General features: G+C 37.0%; 1 protein-coding gene and 1 non-coding gene across 6 annotated transcripts in view; both read right to left on the reverse strand.

Annotated features, from left to right (window-relative positions):
- LOC106084761 (protein bunched, class 2/F/G isoform) overlaps positions 1 to 15,925 on the reverse strand; it is a 608,039-nt gene that overhangs the window by 294,137 nt on the left and 297,977 nt on the right. The gene's annotated exons all lie outside the window — the stretch shown is intronic.
- On the reverse strand, positions 13,861 to 13,934 carry Trnan-guu (transfer RNA asparagine (anticodon GUU)). Its single transcript has one exon. It is a non-coding gene; the product is annotated as a tRNA-Asn (tRNA).

The following is a 15,925-nucleotide window of genomic DNA, read 5'->3' on the forward strand; positions in this document are numbered from 1 at the left end:
TCTGCAAGCAAGAAAAATTTTATATTTTTTGTCCTATACATCTGTTAGAGGGCTATTGACAATTATCTGTCAATTACACTTGTCTGTTGGGTGACTTAGGGATGTTGAAAACCAAGCAACGGTTCTGATTGATTTTAAATTCGCATAATCCAGGATGTTGAAAACCCAGCAACGGTTCCGATAGATTTTAAATTCACAAAATTCAGGCTTGGTCTTTCTTCATCTCAAATGTGGACACAAACCTCCCCGCGGTGTCACTTGGGAAGCTACCTTAAAAATCCGTTAAAGGTAGTGAGCTTAAATGTGTCACGAATTCACCTGTAGAACATCGGGGCATCGGGTTAGTAGCCCATCACACGGAAAACTTGAAGAGATTAGTTTGAAAAAAACGAAGAAGATTAAAAACGAATAAAAAAGTTTTAAGGACTATGATATGAGTATCTACACCTGGAATGTCCGCACTCTTTATAAAGAGGGCGCAGGTTACGCCCTGGCGGATGTTTTGGAGAAATATAGGGCAGACATTACCGCTATACAGGGAGTGCAATGGCGCGAGAAGGGCTTTACAACTGTACCTATAAATGGCGCCCTATATTATAGCTGCCATGCAACGAGACATGAATTTGGCTGCGGATTTGTGGTTAGGTGGAGATTGAAACACCTTGTCTCCAGGTTTACTCAGATGTATGAGAGGCTAGCCACAATCCGCATAAAAGCTAAATTCTTCAACATTAACATATTTGTGCCCATGGCCCCACTGAAGATCAGGACGAACAGACCAAGAATATTTTCTACTAGCGCTTAGAAAGAGAATATGACCGCTGTCCCGCTCATGAAAGTCACAACTTTCTGACAGATTTAAATGCAAAAATAGGCAAGGAAAATATCTTTGGCCCAACAGTCCGTAAATTTGGCCTACACGAAGAAACTTCCGATAATGGATTGAGGTTAATAGACTTCGTCGCGACAAAGAACATTAAAGAACATGGTAGTTAGCAGCACCAGATTCCAACATCGATGGATTCACACGGCCACATAGCTGTCACCGGATCAAAAAACGAAAAACCAAACAGATCATGTTGTGATAAATGGAATACATTCAACCAGCGTATTAGATGTACGATCGATCTAAGGGGCGAAAATCGATTCGGATCATTACCTGCTGCAGTAAATGTTCGCACTCGTCTTAGTGTGGCAAGAAACGAATGATCTGCCACTGCACGGAAGCTGGGTATCGGAAAGCTGCCAACTCCACTCGGCTAACCAAATTGCTTGATGAAAGCACTTCGAGTGCCGATAGTATGGCGGCGTATAGGCAATCCATTGCCCACTCGATGGAAAGAGCCGCAACATCTGTACTTGGGTACCTAAAGCCTCCCCCTAGGAACCCATGGTACGACCTATAAATTTCCCATGAACATTCCATTTAGGACCAGGGTATACTTCTCTGATATAAATGAGTGCAGTCCGATTAATGCTTAAGCTCAATGATATGCCGAGTCCGAATGTGCCGGATAGCGGCACCACTTGGTAAGTAGAGAAGTTTAACATGGCAGGATACCATACAAATGTAGTCAGCATTTGTAAAAGCGATAACCACCGCTGAAAATTGTTCTGATGTTCAAGCCGGTATTTGAACCCAGACGTACGGCATCAATGGTGGACATGATAATCTCTGAGTGACCTCCATGGTACGACCAGGAGTAAAGCTACTGAAGCCAAGAAGTTGGCATACAGGGGAACCTTACAGTCAGTAGCAGTCAGATGAAGGTGAGGTATCGTGTGAAAAGGAGAAAGGAAAAAGTCTATTCTGTAAGAAGAAGATATTGGAAATATATGAAAGTGAGGAAATCGAGATGTTCAGGAGCGAGGTTAAAGTCCGAAAATTCAACCAAAGAATTAAACATCAAACCAAGGACTTTGATGCCTGTACCATGTATATGTACATCCTCCTGCAGAGACAAACAAGGACGTCTGGTAATTGATACAGATTGTGTGCTGAGGAGATAAGGAGAGAGGAGCAACATCTATTGCACAGAATGAAAAAGGAAATGGGAAGACGCGAGTGTGAGTGAATCGAGAAGTTCAGGAGCAAGAATGAAGTCCGAAAATTCTACCAAAAACATCAATCCAATGACTTTGGTACGTTAAAGACAAAGAAGGACATCTGGTAACTGATACAGATTGTGTGCTAAGAATATGGAAAGAACGAACACTTTTCCCAGCTGTTGGTATCTGATGATGATGACCATGAGTATACTACAGAACCAAATCCTGATGATGGTATAGAATGTGTACCACCTATTCAGAACGAGGTCCACGTAGTAGTCAGCCGGCTGAAAATCAATAAGGCAGCAGGAGCCGATGAGTAGCCAGCTGAACTTTGTAAAACCGGAGTAGCCACTCTGATAAGGCCTACCTGGTAAATTCACCATAGACCATATTTTAACACTGTGTCACATCCTTGAAAAGATCCGAGAGGGACAAATCAACACCCTCCATGTTTTCGTTGACTATAAGTTCGAAGGTATTTCAAACCATGTCTGAGTTGGGTATACCTGCAGATTTCGTAGGAAGACGCTTGCTGATACAACCTCGTCAATTGAAATAGTAAAGAACCTCTCCAAACTGTTCAATACTAAACGAGGTTTCAGACAAGCAGACAGCCTATCGTGTGATCTCCTTAATATCCTGCTGGAGGAAAATATACGAGAAGCAGATGCGAATAGGCATGGCACACTAATCACAAGAGATCATATGCACTTATCGCCTATCCTAACGACATCGATATTATGTATGGGTCGGTGAAAGGAAGAACCAACAGAAAAAATTTTCAGTGGTGGTTTTCCCCTCCTAAAGCTTGCAACATTTGTGAGGTACTATACCATGTAAAACTTCTCTCCAAAGAGGTGTCGCACTGCGGCACGCCGTGAGGACTCGGCTATAAAAGAGAGGCCCTTATCATTGAGCTTAACCTTGAATCAGACTGCACTCATTGATATGTGAGAAGTTTGCCCCTGTTCCTTAGTGGAATGTTCATGGACAAAATTTGCATTTGCAAAATGGAGAATATAGGCGTCCATGAGTTGTATGAAGACAATAGTATAGTCAAACGCATCAAAATACAACATTTGCTAGGTCATGTTGTTGTCAGAATGGATGAAGAAGCTCCAACAAAGAAGGCGACCATAAAAGAAAACGCAAAAGGGGAAGACCAAAACTCCGATGGAGTGACCAATTGTAGAGAAACATATCGAAACTGGGTGTCAGAGTTTGGAGAAGAAGCGCAGAAGATCGAGGCGTTTGTACATCTATTCTACGTTTGGCTAGAGGAATACATTTTCTGTAATGGCCAATGAAAGTAAGTAAGTACACTTATCAGTCAATTACAAGACATTGTATGGAACCATATGTTCAAAGGTGTTTGAATTCATGTCTTTCCTAAAAATCTGGGTAAACTTGGTAAAATGTTTTATTTTCAGATTTTCTTGGTCCGATTAGATTTTATTAAATTTTATCTTAAGCTCTTTAAACCCAAGTTCCGTAAATAAAAATTCCTTTTTATTTCATTTGTCCCAACGTTTCGTTGTTGTTTTTTTATTTATATAAGAAATTAAATTTAAACTACCATAAATCTTTCAAATGTCCCTTCTTCCAATTTATAGACCACAAAATGTTTGCCACCTTAATGGCAAACACTTTGATATATGTACTACATATTGTGCATACATAAATTGATAATTAAGTCTAGTGACTTGTACATGACGATGATCATAATAGTAAACTTGTCAATGTCAAACAGCTTCTAACGACGTCAATGCCCATCCCCTTTTAAACAAAATTCAAGAACCACTGTCGCAATTCACAGTTGATTGAGTGTCGAATGAAATTATTCTTGTTTTCATCTCCGATGAGATAAACTAAAATTGGCAAGCATTTCAAAAAATGCAGGCAAAAAAAAAAAGGAAATGTACGGATGGGAAAGCGAAAGCAATGAGTAAATGATTCCCGTGGGCCATAAGCCAACTAACCAACCAAGCATGCTACAGGCCATTGGCAACCAAAAGTCCCACATTGCCAATTGTAAATTTATAAGTAAAAGAAAATGAAAAAAAAAGCAAAGACTAATAATTGCAGGTGCACATATTTACTCAAAACAAGTGATGATATTTTAATTTGAAATTGTTTCCTTAACTATATGCTTCGGTCAGTAGAGCAAAAAAAATAAAAGCAAAAAAATCAGACAAAATTAGCCTATCACGGGTCCATGTACCCAAAAATGTTGACAGCTGTTCAACAAAATGAAATCCACAAAATACGACACAAAAGATCAACGTCTTATTTGAGATAAATGCATATTGAAATTAAATATGGTTGTGGGTACAATGATGAGTAGCTAGCACTTTTCATCATCATCACCATATTGTGTATATGGGACATTCCACGGTAAATCTTAAAACTTATAAAAGTGCATTGGTATTTTTTTGCATGAATGTTAGTTTGTTTCCTCCGTATAGACACAAAAACGCTGAACCGATATTCTTGAAATTTTCACAGATTGTGTAGGTGGGTCTGGGAGGATCAATAGGCTGTACAGTTTGTTTACCAAGTACCACGGGGGTTCCCAAAAACTATCCCAAACAGACTTATTGGTTGTTAATGTCAATGTGGGACTCAAAGGAAAGGTATTCGGAGCAGACTACGAATCTGATACTATATATGGGGTCCAAACTTTGGGCGCCACCCCTCTCCCAAAAACTTGCAAAAAGGCATATGAATAAATCATGATAACATGATCTCAAATGAAAGGTTTTTAGAAGTAGAATATAAATCTGTTTTAAAAAGTTTTGGGTGCATGTAACAAGGACCTTATTGGTCTGATTCACACAGAATCAGAATGGAATCTCAGCCAAATCGGACAAAAATTGCGGCTTCCAGGGACTCAACCAGTCAAATACGCAGATCGGTTTATATGGGAGCTATAACAAGTTATAGAACGATTTGGACCGTACTTGGTACATTGTTGGAAATCATAACAGAACACTATCTGCAAAATTTTAGCCAAATTGGGGAAAAAAAATTGCGGATTCCAGGGGCTCAAGAAGTCAAATCGGGAGATCGGTTTATATGGGAGCTATACCAGGTTATAGACCGATTTGGACCTTACCTTGACACAGTTGTTGGAAGTCATAACAGAACACTATCTGCAAAATTTTAGCCAAATTGGGAAAAAATTGTGGATTCCAGGGGCTCAAGAAGTCAAATCGGGAGATCGGTTTATATGGGAACTATACCCGGATATATACACCGATTTGGAGCGTACTTGAGTTGTTGGAATTCATAACAGAACGCTATCTGCTTCCAGGGGCTCAACAAGCCATGGCTGGATCATGGCTGGATCGACTCTTTATGGGGTCTTAGACGAATATTTTGAGGTGTTACAAACGGAATAACTAGATTAGTATACCCTCATCCTATGGTGCTGGGTATAAAAATTGTCCTTTTAAGGAGCTAATTTCTTTTGTTTACAAGCATAAACCTAATAGCAGTGTAATCTTGTCCGCTGTTAATTAGCAAATTGCAGAAAATTGGAAAAAAAATTTAAGTTACGTGCTTATCAAATTTAAAGATAAGATGGAATATAAAAACTTTTTGAAACATGTATGACATTATTGAGCTTTTCCAACCGTTTATGATCTGAAAACTGCAGAAAAAGTTTGCTGTTTTAGCAAAACAATGCTGCTGTCCCATTTTTGGCAGATCTACTGCTGTTGCAGCATATATTTTTGCTATTTTTACCAACAAATTTCTCTGAGTGTACATGCGTCAGGAAAGTGGACTACCTAAAGTGGTCTTGGCGTAAGTCCTTGCAATACAGAAGTAGTTCTCTTCACCAAGTTATTCAAGTTACCTACAGTGGCACCTGTCTTTTTGGGAGGAGAGAATGTTCCATTTAAAGAAAGCGCAAATTACCTGGGTGTTTTGCTGGACAAGAAATTTAATATCAAATCCAACATTTTGGAAAGGGCAAGAAAGGCAACTCGTGCCCTATACACCTGCAAGAGGACAATTGGCAAAAGTTGGGGGTTAAGACCGCGTGTCATGCATTGGGTATATACTGCAATTGTCACACCTATAATGCCATATGGTGTTGTGGTCTGGTGGACGGCGCTTCAAAAGTCCACCTATTGTTCAATACTAAACCGGATTCAAAGGATGGCGGCACTGAGAACGACACCATCTGATGCACTGAATTTAATGCTACACCAAATGCTTTTGGACATTGTGGCTAGACAAATTGCTGCGGCTACTGGTGTGAAGCTAAGGGAGCTTACGCTTTTGTCAAGCGACGCCTACGGACATTGTTCGATATTCCAGGCATGATTACACACTGTCTGAACCTCTTTTTTGATAAAAAAAAAAATACTCTACCACTATTCCTGTAAAACCGATAGGAACTACGATATCCCTGGTAACAGAAGTTACATAGACTTCTGCACAGATGGTTCCAAAGTAGACAAACAGGTGGGCTTTAGGGTGTACTCTGAAGAACTTGGACTGGTCATATCAAGAAGATTACCTGATCCCTGTAGTGTATGTATCAAGCGGAGATACTTGCAATTAAAGAAGTGTTTGAATAGCTAAGCTTTAATGTCAAAACGACGTCTGGCATAAATATCTTCTCAGACAGTTAGACAGTCGTAGCAAAATCTCTGGAAAACGCATTTCTGAATTCAAGGACCGCACACGACTGTCGAAGATCCCTCAATGGGATGGCTGAATATTTCAAAATTCACCTTTCTGCGTGCCATAGAGATATGCCGGGGAATTGTAAAGAGGACTAGCTTGCGGGACTAGGAACTACCTTACTCATTCCAGGGGAACTGGAATCTGTGGGCATGCCTCTAGCGACATGTAAGCTTAGTATTTAGGATCAGGCCCGAGGAAACAAACGATACATAGTCACAATTTAGTGGCTGTGAGCATTCCTAAACTATGTGGCCTACTCTAGACTTGAAGAGGTTTGCCGCTTTGCTGTCGCTGGCTCGAACAGTGGTCTCAGTCATAGTGTCCGTCATGACAGATCACTTTTTAATCGGAAAACATGCAGACAGACTGAAGGTTGCCAGTAACGACTTCTGCAGAAGCTGTGAGGACCTCGAGGAAGAAGAGACTATAGACCATCTGCTTTGTGTATGTCTTGCACTGGCAGTCAGAAGAAGTTCCATTGTAGGATCTAATTTTTTTTGATCACTTGTCTGATATAGCGGATGTGAATATTCGGAAGTTGTTGAGTTTTTTAAAGCGATCTGGATGATTCAACGGTAGGAACTATTAGCCATATTCCATCTTCTGTTACTGTGGTATCACAATGGACGAAAACGGCTAAGTGAGTCTGATGGCAAACTGCCACTTAAACCAAACCTTTATTATATAAGCTAAAATTTTCCGGCGTTTTGAAAATGAAAGTGTTGTGGAATGGGCTGGTAATGATGTTATTTATGGAAATATATTTAAAATTTGGCTATGAGCATTCCATTAAGGATTAGCGGGGATTCATTTCATATATCAACTTTGAAAGAAAATCAATATATTGAAGTAGAATAAATAGAATATAAGAAGAATGATCCCCTTTCCGCAATTAAAAACTGGCCAGATCTGGAAGATAGGTTGTGCTTTCCCACCCAAATTGGGTTTGCACTCTCATAGTAACCCAAAAACATAAAATTGATATCTAAATTTAAGTTGGGGTACCTGAGGCGACGCTCCGACTCACCTCAAAAGAGACATAAAGGCAAAACATGACAATATGGGATTCAAATGAAAGGATTTTGGGAGTAAACCCTGAATTCGGTACCCATTATTGGGCCCTAGTATCTGGTGGGACGCCCTAACCATAAAACCCTGCCAAATCGGACATATTTATCTACCATGGCAATATAAGGCTCAAATGAAAGATATTTGGCATTGGAGCAGGAATCGACAAGAAATTTTTAAAAATTTTATATTTATGAAATTTTTGAAAAAATTTCCAAAAACTTGAAACTGTTCTATTAATATTTCAAAAATTTTTTTAAAGCGCAAACAGACAATTTCCTATGTATAAAAATGTTTGAACAATTTTCTATAAATACGAAATTTTTGAAAAATTTCCACCAATAAAAAATATTTGAGAAATTTCGTATATATACAAAATTTTTGAAAAATTTCCAAACAATTCTATACCTTACGAAAACTTTGAAGCTCGGAATACCCCATACATATAAAAAAAACGTGTGCACTCAACATTAATCCATTAAAAACCCCTCCCACATGTACACGTAACAAATAAATTTCCCTTTTACACAAAAACACAATGCATTTGTCTAGAATGGTCACCAGAGAAAGTGAAATTTTGAAATTCACTAATTAAGAAAACAATAATTTTCCCAAAAGAACCATTATCACTTATATTTGCCGCTTTTGATGTGACATGTTTTTGTGCATGGATAGATGAAACAAAATGTTGTAAAAATACACCATAGCCATGCAAATTTACTATCCGAATTTTAGATAATTTCACGGGTGTGAAAAGTCATGCTGCACATGTGACAATTATAAAATCATTTTTGCGATTTTTTTCTTTATATATATAAGAAGTTTTTCAAAAGTTTTTTTGTATAATTCATAAACAAGAAAATTAAGGTGTTATTAAAAAATAAAGGAATTTCTTTTATAAACACGCAAAAATTATTTGTTTGATGTATAAAGAAATTGTCGCCAAGTGAACTTCTTTTCTTAAAAACGTTACAAAAACGTACATGTTTTTTTGCGATAAATTTGTGACACATGTAATGTTTTTTATCATGACAATTCCTTTCATTCTTGATATATAGCATATGGTATATAATTATAAGCAGATCAGTTGGTAATTAAAACTCTTTCAAAGTACATACTGATTTTTTTTCGATGTTTTAACGCACAATTAAATTTAAAACCTTCCATTTTGGCACAACTCCATTATGGTTTTGTATTATGATCTACTGTAAAAGTTATGTTACAAATATACCCAAAAATGGTTTTTGTTGTTTTCGCACATTTAAGTACCTACTTGTTGTGTTTGCTTGTGCCTGGCAGCCATTCGCATGTTGTTATAATAACTTTTGTCATTGGACAAGCATATTTGTACCGCAACTTTAGAATTATCTCTTTTCGAGTTTACCATTCGCACTCGTCTGAGGACTGCTCTTTTCTCAGTCAAAACAAAAAAAGGAAAACATTTGTGTGTGTGTGTGAATATGTCTATACCAGTGACAAGCACACAATAGCAATTTTTTGCTAGCCTTTGGGTCTGATTGGGATTATTTTCTTCTGTACGTACAAAGTAATGTGCAATAGAGTGAATATTTTTACCAACCACTGGTCTGCACGCTCAAATACTCACTCTTTCTCTCTAGTAGGAGAGACACAAGATAACAATTATTGGTCCAGTACACGAATATTCGTTTGCAATTAAAGAGAGGTTTTACAACCAAAAAAAGGCCCTATTACCATAGACGAAGCTGCTAAAGGGTTTACAATAAACAAAGTTAGTTACGTTCAAAAATACTAAGTTTGTGACTAACGTTTGATGTAACATTAAACGTTTGATGTAACATCAAACGTTAATCACAAACGTAGTATTTTTGAACGTAACTAACTTTGTTTATTGTAAACCCTTTACAAGTTGCATACAAAACTTCGTGATAAAAGTATTTTGTTCGTCGTAAAAAAATTCCCAAACGTTTTAGTTTTCCGCATGCACTATAGTAAAAAAAATAATATGCAAAATTTTTGGCAAAATTGGACTCTTTTTGTATGCGCCCTTATGGTAATCTATCTGGAGACTATTCTAGATATCCTACCCATTGACATACAGATTAAGTGTGAAGCAGCCACTGCGGCTTTAAGACTCAAAGCGATGGGAGAATGGATTGAGGATGGGAGCAGCTCATACCATCGCTGTATAATCGAGCCGACGATAGGAAACCTGAAAGGAAGGGAAGAGGTTTCCGATAGGATACCTGAAATGAACCTTGAAGTCGAATGCGAGGCACTGCTGCCATCGGCACAATCTTGGATTGACGGAACCCTACTATTGTCATCTGGAAGATCATGTTAGACGGATGGATCAAAGCTAGAGGACAGAGTGGGCCTCGGGATTTACATTGAGAACCCAGGGAACTGTTTTAGCAGGCGTAGATCTGGGCGATCACGGAATGCGTGAAGTGGTGTGATGCTAACGCGAGGACGTCGAGTAATATCTTTACCGACAGTAAAATTGCCATAAGGGCAATAACAACCAGGACGGTAAGGTCACGAACAGTCTTGCAGTGTAAGAAGGAGATTAACGCCTTCTCTGAAGATAACAAAATCCGCATCGTTTGGGTGCCGGGCCATAACGGAGTAAGGGGAAATGAAAGGGCAGACGATTTGGCGGTGAAGGCCAGAGGACTGCCATCAATAAACTAAACGAATTAATATCTGCACCCTCTTTTCAACCTAACCTAAATGTAAATGTATGTCTCAGTTGATGTTTATAATCATCACTGAATATATACTTCCCATAATCTTTTTTCGTACACATAGCAGTACGAGGAATCTGTTGTTCAGGTATCTTCTTTACAGTTATATTCCACAAATTAGAATCATCTCTTCCAACAAAATTTCTAAAAAATGCCTAAAGTAATCAAAACAAATATATATAGCATAACATTTTTTTCAGCAGATTTTTGTACTTAAAACGGCAGATTTTGTTTGCTGATTTAGCTGACCGAAATCTTTGCTAATACATCAGCCTTTTGTTTGCTGAAACAGCCGTTATGTCTGCTTTCCCTTTTTCAGCAGATAAAAACTGCTGTTTTAGCAAACATTTTCGTTGTTTTTGAATTACAAATTTGCTTGAGTGTAGATGAAATTGAGGTCTGTTAAAGTAAAAAATGAAAATTAACAACTGAAAAAACGCCTATAGCTCCATTTCATATTCAAACTGTCTTTTAGTTAATCTAAGTTATGCATCAACTAATTAATCTCCTTTAGATTCTGAAAAATGGGTCTTCGGTATTTTACAAAAAACAAAAAAAACGGATTCTTTACCTAAATAAGCCAACTTCTTTCTATAAATAGCAAAAGAGCTCCATTAGGCCTTTCTTCACTTTAGATTCTGAAATTTTGAATTTCAAACGACCATATTCACTTAATTTACAAGTTTCACAAACAAGCAAAAAAATGAAAAATGCCCCTCTTCCATTTTTCACTAGCTTTGAACTTTGGCTAAAGCCGTAAAATTGGCACATAAATTATCCAACACATCCATTAAATTAATGATAATTTTAAGTTAATTGAGCAATTAATAAAATTTAAAAATTAAAAGTATATACATGAAGGGAAAATTAAAATAAAAAAAAAATAGTTGATGTTTTTAACATGGCTGAGAAGATTTCTAACAAAATTTTTGGAACGCAATTTACTAATTAGTGGAATGTTTAATTACAAAAAACAAACGGTCATAGCAATCTAATATCAATTTCAATTAATCAATGACAATAAAATGGCACGAAAACATCAACAATATACAATTACAAAAAAAATAAGAAAAAAAAAACAATAAAAAAAATAAATAGGAAAAATTGGTACAAGGAGCAATTTTGAAATTTCAGACTAAATATGAAAATGTTCCAAATGTATTCATGTATGAAAAAAGTCCAAGAAATCTTAAATTTTTATTTTTTATTGGCATTTTATCATACTAATCGACCATTAAATGCAAATTTTTTGTTTTTTTATTGCTGATAGTAAAAAATCCGAAAAAAACAATCATCACATGTTTCTAAACTTTTATCAATTAATCATTTGACCCATAAAACTTATATCCTGTTCCAATGTCATAACATTTGTAAGCAAAACAAACAAACATTAATAATTTCGCAGATTTGGCAAAAACAACATTAACTTATTAAGAAGTCATACTGGTTTTAAAAAGTTATTAAAACCGTCAAGAATATCCACACAACATTTGTGGAATAATCAGGTGACTATGAGTTATTATCTTGTTGATATCATAACAAAATGGTATAACAATTTACGGTAACACATTAATCAAGAAAGGCGTTTAGAAAAAAACTTTTGGAGTTTGCAGCAAAAAAGGAATAAAGTCTATAAAACAAATAAAAAACAACAACAAAATATATAACAAAAAATAACTAGCTCTAGAACGATTCAAACCATATTGAAAGCAAATGGGAGAAGCCATTGTACGAAATTTTTCCAGATCGGATTAGAATTACGCCCTCTAGAGGCTCAAGAAGTCAATATTCCAGATCGGTTTATGTGGCAGCTATATTAGGTTATGTACCGATTTGCGCCATACTTAACACAGTTGTTGGAAGTCATAACAAAACACCTCATGCAAAATTTCAGCCAAATCGGATGAGAACTGCGCCCTCTAGCGGCTCAAGAACTCAAGATCCAAAAACGATTTATATGGCAGCTATACCAGGTTATGAAGCGATTTGAATCATACTTAGCACAGTTGTTGGAAGTGATATCAAAACACCACATGCAAAATTACAGCCAAATCGGATAAAAATTGCGCCCTCTAAAGTTGAAGAAGTCAAGACCCGAGATCGGTTTATATGGCAGCTATAGCAGGTTATGAAACGATTTCAACCATACATAACACATTTGTTGGAAGTGATACCAAAATAGCACGCACAAAATTTCAGTCAAATCGGACGAGAATCGCGCCCTCTAACAGCTGAAAAAGTCAAGACCCATGATCGGTTTATATGGCAGCTATATCAAAACATGGACCGATTTGGCCCATTTACAATCCTAACCGACCTACACTTATAAAAAGTATTTGTAAATTTCAAGCGGCTAACTTTACTCCTTCGAAAGTGAGCGTGCTTTCGACAGACAGACGAACGGACGAACGGACATGGCTAGATCGACTTAAAATGTCATGACGATCAAGAATATAGTGGGTTGCCCAAAAAGTAAATGCGGATTTTTTAAAAGAACGTAAATGCATTTTTAATAAAACTTAAAATGAACTTTAATCAAATATACTTTTTTAACACTTTTTTTCTAAAGCAAGCTTAAAGTAACAGCTGATAACTGACAGAAGAAAGAATGCAATTACAGAGTCACAAGCTGTGAAAAAATTTGTCAACGCCGACTATATGAAAAAACCGCAATTACTTTTTGGGCAACCCAATATACACTTTATAGGGTCTTAGACGCCTATTTCGAGGTGTTACAAACAGAATGACGAAATTAGTATGCCACCATCCTATGGTGGAGGGTATAAAAAAGTGAAAAAACAAATATGAAGACTTCTAACATATAACAAATTTTGAAGAATTTCTCGTTAATAAGGAATTTTTGAGAACTTTTTTAAAATTCCAAATTGCCTCCAAAACGCCTGTACCGATTCTCATGAAATTTTAATAGATTTTAGAATTAAACCGCCGGTGAAAACAGGTTCATTCTAAGATATCCGCGAGGTGGGTGGGCCCTTCCCCTAATCACAATTTTCAACAAAGCCATATCTCAGAGATGGGAGCATTGATTTAAGTGAAATTTTGTATGCCACGTTATGGGATACCAAACATTAGCCAACTTAGGGATTTTTGAAAATTTTACAATAAAAATTAAATTTTCTAAAAATTTTCTATAAATATGAAATATTTGAAAAATTTGCTATAAAAATAAAAATTTTTAAAAAATTCCTATAAATATGAAATTTTTGACAAAAATTCTTAAAAACATGAAATTTAAAAAAAAAAATTAATTTTTAAAATTTTTTAAAAAATAAAACAATTAAGAAAAAATATTATGCGCCCCCGGGTGGGCTCGAACCACCAACCTTTCGGTTAACAGCCGAACGCGCTAGCCAATTGCGCCACGGAGGCACTTGCCAGCCGTGTGCAAAATCGCTTGCTACAATGTTTATGGCTTGCCGATACACAAGCTATCAATAAAATAACAAAATGTGCTAAAAACTTACATACGTGTGTGTGTATGTGGTGGAATTATTGCAAGTAAAGTAAATTCTAAATAAAGAAATTCACCGCGATCAACAATGTTACACAAGTAGCACAGTGGGGTGAATAGTGGGTATGAAATATAAAATTACAATAAATATTAAAAAGTTAAAAATTTATATATATTTATTAATTTAATAAATATTTCAAATACCAATTGTAAAATAAAATTTACAAATTGAACTGAAATTTGGCACAGATGTCTTTTTGCTGCACGCAGGTTAAGTTCTTGAAAGGGCAAAATCGGCAGAGTGAAGTTCGGAAATTGTACCAAAGAATCAAACATCAAACCTGCAGAGACAAAGAAAGAAAATCAGGTAACTGGTAGTGTGCTTGGAAATGGAAAGAAAGATTATCCCCAGCTGCTAGTGTCCGACGATGGCGACGAAGAGGATACCGCAGAAACAATCCCTGATGATAGTATGGAATGTTTCCGTGTTAGTCAGAATGAGGACCAAGTAACAGTGACCCGACTGAAAAAACAACAAAGCAGCAGGAGCCGATGGGTTGCCCTCTGAACTATTTAAGCCCGGAGGCGAAACGCGGTTAAGGCTTCTGCATCAGCTCGAACTGGATAGAAGTACACATAGCTTCTATACACATCGAGCTGATGCATAAGCCTTAATAGCGTGTCGCCTACGGGCTTAAATAGTTCAGAGGGCAACCCAACGGCTCCTGCTGCCTTGTTGTTTTTCAGTCGGGTAACTGTTACTTGTTCTGACTGGCAGGTAAACATTTCATACCATCATCAGGGATTGTTTCTGCGGTATCCTCTTCGTCGCCATCGTCGGAGACAAGCAGCTGGGGATAATCTTTCTAGAGATAATCTTTCTCGATCTCAAATGTGTTGGCAGATACACTGATAATGCAGACTCGAGTTGTTGTCACAATGAGTTGGAATAACCAGATTATTGAAAAACTCCACAACGATGGCTTTAATTATTGCAATGTGCAACACAGGCGGCCCTTGTTCCGTAAGGGAATCTTTATTGGCAAATTTACATTTGTAAAGAACAATTGCATTACATAGTAAGGTTAGGTCTAAGTCGTAGTCTGCCATTACATAGTTAAAGAGCGTTGTTAAGCTGACTACAAGCGTGGTCGTAGAGACACAGATGATGCAAGTCCCAGTTTTAACTTTTATGAGGCCTATATGGAAGTGCTGGTAAATATTGACAGTTGCAATGAGGCATATCCGCTTATGACGCTGAACGCCTGAGTTCGAATCCTGGCGAGACCATCACAAACGGTTTTCAGCGGTGGTTTTCCCCCCGTAATGCTGGCAATATTTGTGAGGTATTATGCCATGTAAAACTTCTCTCCAAAGAGCTATCACACTGCGGCACCCCGTTCGGACTCGGCTATAAAAAGGAGGTCCCTTATCATTGAGCTTAAACTTGAATCGGACTGCACTCATTGATATGTGAGAAGTTTGCCCCTGTTCCTTAGTGAAATGTTTTTAGGCAAAATTTGCATTTTTTGCATTAGCAATGAGAAGATAGTTAGAGGTAGAGATTTGCCAAAGATACTGAGAATACTACAAGCTGGGTCTTTGAGACACAGATGATGCAAATCCAAGTTTTAACTAAAATATTGACAATTGCAATGAGAAGATAGTAAAAGGCATTGTTAAAAAATTTAGCTCGAAAGTTTGCCAAAGATACTGAGAATAGTGAATGACACAAAAACACATGTCTTATATGTTCACGATTTTCCTATCGATTATCTCTTTCATGGGAAACAACAAAAACTTTCAGCTATTTGGGAAATGCATCGAAAAACTAATTTTTTTATTTGTTTTCCAATCACAAAACTACAGGTGATAATGGCTGGCAAAGTTACAGGTGACCAGATAGTTT

The sequence above is a fragment of the Stomoxys calcitrans genome, chromosome 3 (assembly GCF_963082655.1).
Source record: "Stomoxys calcitrans chromosome 3, idStoCalc2.1, whole genome shotgun sequence".
In the NCBI taxonomy this organism is placed as follows: Eukaryota; Metazoa; Arthropoda; class Insecta; order Diptera; family Muscidae; genus Stomoxys; species Stomoxys calcitrans.